The following is a 6,039-nucleotide window of genomic DNA, read 5'->3' on the forward strand; positions in this document are numbered from 1 at the left end:
GCGCGATACTGGAAGAAGATTGTGTTCGCTGCCAGTGTTAGAGACTGGCCTTGAACCTGTATTTGTCCAATCCTAAGTCCATCCTTTCTAACTTTAGTACTTTAATGTATGTGGATTATAGAGGTACGATGGTTTCAAACAATGGGTTACAGTATTCTGAAAAGGACTTTGAGCTCTTCGAAGTTAAAAATATACACATAAGGTATAGAAAGCAAGTCTCCTCATGCTGGTTTTCTTATTTTGCTGAGGAAGGAACCTGAGCTACCGAAGCTACTGTTACTAAATTTACACTTATTTACTTTCATTCAGATATCCTCCTAAGAACTTAGATTTTAGGTGGACTCAGAGAAGTACCCCAATTGCCTTTTGTGTCAGAAAGCAACGTTGGAAGTAAATACACAAGGTGCTCCACTGCCAGGCAAGGCCTTCCTGTCCATCTCCACTGTGCCTAGGAGGAGCTGAGATTCCTTGTCCCAAGGGCCAATTTCTCAAATCAAAAAAAAAAAAAGATTCTAAATAGGTTTGCCTCCTGCCTCCCACAAGGGAGCCTGGCACACAGCTAATGGGCTCCAGCAGGACCCTCAGAGCCTGAAAGATGTACCATAATTTCCCTTTTGTGACTAACAGCAGTTCCCTGGTGCGACACACAGCATTTTACATGTAGCAATGAATGGTTCATTAGCTCATTCCTCATCCTCTAAGCTGTGTGTAAGCTGGATTCCTTCTTCAGTGTGTTCATTTAACTTTTTCTCATATTTCCTCAATAAGTTTTTCTTTCAATTTCATTAGGATGCCTTTTTTTTTAAAAGTCATTCTGTACTTTTGCCATTCTAAAGTCACCACAGTCTCTCCATTCTCATGTCTAATAAGGCCATTTTCCTTCTCGTGGGTTTCTCCCCTTCAGTTACTCATAACACTCTCCTCTAGGGTGATGTTTGTCACTATCAGCTGAGCTGACCTTCCCACTGTGGTCATCTTTTCCACTCCATCTGCCTTATGACTGAAAAACACTGTAACACTTAACTTACATTATACATTCTAGGTGGAGACAATTGGAGATTGTGATGTAGTCTGGAAGTAAGCTTTCGTTTGTTTTAGCTTAGATGGTCGTGGAGGGGTGGATGGGCTTATGGTGTGGGCTTAACTCAAGCATCCAAAAATGCATGATAACAACTGCAAAGGCTGAAATAGAAGCGCCAACAGACCAGCACACCTCTGAGGAGAGCCTCAGTAATGAAGGGATCAGAGAGAACGGAGGAGGACGAAAACACCAGTGAAAGAGTTGCTTCTGTTTGTGTCTACTCACCGGATATACAAATTACTAATGATGAGCAACACTACAAGCAAATCTTTTAATCATGCCTTTTTCTAGCTACCAGTGATGACAGCAGCATTGGCAACTTTCCCAGAATGGCATATGTGTGAGTTCCTCTATCTGATGGTGAGTAGTTTGGATATCAACTACTATCTGATGTAGCCAAACTTTTTTTATTTTAGGAAATTATCATTTAATCAGACACAGTTTGTTCCATTCTGTTCTTGGTTGAGTTCATGGATTAGAAAAACCCAGGACATCAAAACCTAATCCGTGATAAGATTTAGAGTTGCTAAATCTTAAGGACCTTCAAGAAACTTTCACCTACTTTGAATGTACCTACTTTGAAAATTTAAAACAAAGGAAAATAAAAATTAAGTATACAAAGTAAAGATATATAAAAATTCAGCCGGGCGCGGTGGCTCAAGCCTGTAATCCCAGCACTTTGGGAGGCCGAGGCGGGTGGATCACGAGGTCAAGAGATCGAGACCATCCTGGTCAACATGGTGAAACCCCGTCTCTACTAATACAAAAAATTAGCTGGGCATGGTGGCGCGTGCCTGTAATCCCAGCTACTCAGGAGGCTGAGGCAGGAGAATTGCCTGAACCCAGGAGGCGGAGATTGCGGTGAGCCGAGATCGCGCCATTGCACTCCAGCCTGGGTATCAAGAGCGAAACTCCGTCTCAAAAAAAAAAAAAAAAAAAAAAAAAAAAAAAAAAAAAAAGATATATAAAAATTCTTTCCTGCAGTTATTTTCATCTGAGTTTTTTTCCACTGAACTATACATAGATTCTTTAATTTTTTTAATTTAGGAGAGTTTAGTAATTAAAAACTATGAATTTTTTCTTCCGTTTTAAAAAAGTAATTATAATTGAAAAGAATCAGGAAAAAAAATCCACCAGCAAATAGAACTGAAATATTTCTAAAAGAGCAATGTTACTTCTCCAACATGTTTAACAATTAATGTGATATAGAGTTTAAATTAATTTATTTTAGCCTATAAATTTTGAGTATTTAAAAATTACTCTTTGTTCAATATAACTAATAGTAGCTGCCATCATTTTCTTCTGCCTCTCCAGACATCAATAGACTTTAAAATTCTAATGATTCACACAGGGTTTGGTTTTTCTGTTTTTTTGAAACCGAGTTTGTTACCCAGGCTGGAGTGCAATGGCACGATCTTGCCTCACCGCAACCTCCGCCTCCCAAGTTCAAGCAATTCTCCTGCCTCAGCCTCCCAAGTAGCTGAGATTACAAGCATGTGCCACCACACCAGGCTAACTTCATATTTTTAGTAGAGATGGGGTTTCTCCATGTTGGTCAGGCTGGTCTTGAACTCCTGATCTCAGATGATCCCGCCCACCTGGGCCTCCCAAAGTGCTGGGATTATAGGCGTGAGCCACTGCGCCCAGCCCAGACAGGGCTTTTATCTCCATTTGAAAATACCAAAACTATTTGCTCCCTGAGAGAGGGGATATTGTCTCACTCATTATCTGTCTCCAATACCACCTAGTTCAAAGTGGGTGGTCAATAAATATTTTTTGAAATCAAATGAAATTTTTTTTAAAGACAGGGTCTTGCTCGGTCACCCAGTCTGGAGTACAGTGGTATGATCATGGCTCACTGTAGTCTCAATCTCCTGGGCTTGACTGATCCTCCCACCTCAGCCCCCCAAGTAGCTGGGACCACAGCTGTGCACCACCACGCCCAGCTAATTTTAAAATGTTTTTGTAGTCTTTATATTGCCCAGGCTGGTCTTGAATTCTGGAGCTCAAGCCAGCCTCTTGCTTTGACCTCCAAAAGCATTGGGATTACAGGAGTGAGCCACCATGACCAGCCCAAATGAAATTTAAAATCAACTTTAAGCTCTCAAAATTTGCCACTTTTGAATAGCAGACTAAAAAAAATAAATAAATAAAAATAAAACCCCATTCTCCCTATGACAATGGAAACCCAAGCACCTAGCATCACCAAAATATATTAACATCTTAAATACCTGATTTATTATTTAAGGCATAACTCAGATACCAAGGGAATGTAGTGTTGGGGTAAAAATCAAATCTTATTAATTTAGGCCAATAAAGGAGCTGACCAGCTTGACTAAGTACCATGGCCCATTATTTTACTATAGTACTGTTGTTCTAATTTATTCAGCATCCACCTATGCAGACCTTAGGGTGTTTTAATATATAGCAAGGGTGACTTCCTAACTTTTAGATTTTGGTTGATTTGGATATATCTTTAAAGGTCATTGGTTTAGTGAATAAAATAATATCTCATTTATCTAGTAGTATCAGAAATAAGAGATTTCAATTTTATATATTTTGAGATAACTCTTGCTAAATCTAAATCTAAAGTGACCTACATACTTCCCTAGTTTGTTAAGGAAAGTGAATGTAATTTAATTTTCCTGACGGCTCAGAGATTTCCTCACGAGCCTCCATCACTACACAATTTCCCTACAATGGCTGCAGGACTCGGAGCAGGGAGGCTTCTTCGCCTTTCTAACACATGTATGTGTGTGATATGACACAGTTCACAGAATTGTTATGAACACGTCAGTGCATTTAATTTGTATTAAGTGGTTCCAGACTGCCATACTTTTTACTTTCAGCAGTTGTTCCACATTCGAATTCGCTTTCAGGTTGTTTGGCTGTCACTGCTTGCAGCTAACAGTGCCTCCTTTGGGTTCCTCCCTAAAGACTTCTGATTATCAGTCTCCAGTTTTACATAACTTGAAACAGGAGATAGCTAGATTTGTTAAAACTGTCTTTAAAATAGGCTGGGCATAGTGGCCCATGCCTATAATCCCAGAACTTTGGGAGGCTGAGGAGGGAGGATCACTTGAGGATAGGAGTTTGAGAACAGCCTGGGCAACCCAGCAAGACCCCATCTCTATAAAAAAGTAAAATTAGCCAGGTGTGGTGGCATGCACGTGTATTCCCAGCTACTCAGAGGCTGAGGCAGGAGATTTCCTTGAATCCAGGAATTCGAGGCTGCAGTGAGCCATGGTCTCATCTGCAGCCTCAAATTCCTGCAGATGGTCTCATCACTGCACTCCAGCCTGAACCACAGAGTAAAGACTCTGTCTCTAAAATAAACAAACAAAACTATTTCTAAATGAATGTAGAATTGAAGTGAAGCTTTGAGAGGAAATTCTATAAATATTAATGTTTACCGAGACCAGCTAGGCGGTAGAGACCCCCACCCAGGCGGCGCTGAAGGCCTTAAGAAGCAGATACCCAGATATAACAGCAAAGTTGGACTATCTGGGGGCCGACAGCCTTCCGAGCTGAGAGCCTCAGGGGACTGACAGCATTCTGGGCTGAGGGCCTTGAGAAGACTCTGATGCACATATTTATTCTCTCTGAACAGGTGATTATTATTAACAGCAGGTGTTCTGTGTTTTCTCATAGAACTAGGTAGGCAGCTGGTGCCTGCTTACCACTGATCAAGGACAAACTAGAAAGTGTTCTCCCCAAGGGAGCCACGGGGGCAGGGTCACATATCCCGTGCTTAAAGAATTTAGCAAACAATATAATTTTATCATACACTCAGCATTTCTCAACAAATGTTCGTAAGCCATGGCACATGGATTTTCTGATAGCCTTTGGACTTCACAAAGCCAGTATTCTTGAAGCTATTAATCATATTCCATCCATCCATCCACATAATATTTAGAGTGCCTCTCAGAGTCAGAAACTAATATATAACAGGATTACAATGATTAATAAAACAAATATGGTCATTACCCTAATGGAATGTACAATTTAGGAGAGAGAAAGGCAATAAACAAGTGAACAAGCAAATAAACACTTAACTGCAACTGTGGTATGTATGTTCTCATTGTGATTATAGAGCAACCACAAATTCCCAACATGATCATTGTAGTATAATTACCTTCTATTTATATGGCTCAGTACTTTGTGGCATTTTCACGTTAACCACAAAAGTTAGGAAGTAAAAGCCTTGACAAACAGGAAACTAAGATTCAGAGAGCTTTACAAGGTCAGTGGTCCAACCAGAGCTTCAACAAAGTAAATCTGATTTCCCCTGACTTATCTTGTGTTCTTTCCATTTGATGAAAGGATATAGCTTGGAACAAGCTCCGTAGGGGAACTATCTTTCCTTCACTATCCCTAGGTTTTACCACCTACAAAGTCCACTGCAATCTTTTGAGGCTGGTTCATTAACAGTTTGACAAGTTTGTGTTGGTTCTTTCAAAATTCTACCTCTACTCAGCAAGTTATTAAATACCCTTTGCAAAGTCACTCAATAAACAATGATAGTGGTTAAGAACAGGTTCTCATGGGAGATAAGGTTTCATTTCAGGGATGTTTTCTTTCGGTCACCAGCGAAATATCTGAGCAGCACCATCCTGCAGAGCAAGATAGGAAGGCACTGGGAGGGACAAGGCAGTGAAGGAAGTTTAGTTATTTTAGTTAAGAAGGTAGTGAACTTTATTCATGAATACCGCAAAGGAGGGGTAGCAAAGGAAAAGGACAGAGGACAAGGACCAGGGCTGGAAGTCATCAGCATTAACAGGTTATAGAAGATACAGTGCTCAAGAAAGACCCCTGTGAACGTGTGAGCTGAGTTACATAAAGAGGCACAGAGACCCTGGAGCTCCTAAGACCAGAGTCATATGTCTGAAGACCAAGAGATCTGGGATTGTGCCAGCAAAAGAATTCCAAGAACTTCAGAGAGCCCCATTTCAGTCAAG

This window comes from Aotus nancymaae, unplaced genomic scaffold (genome assembly GCF_030222135.1).
Source record: "Aotus nancymaae isolate 86718 unplaced genomic scaffold, 86718_ANA_hifiasm-v0.15.2.pri h1tg000033l, whole genome shotgun sequence".
In the NCBI taxonomy this organism is placed as follows: domain Eukaryota; kingdom Metazoa; phylum Chordata; class Mammalia; order Primates; family Aotidae; genus Aotus; species Aotus nancymaae.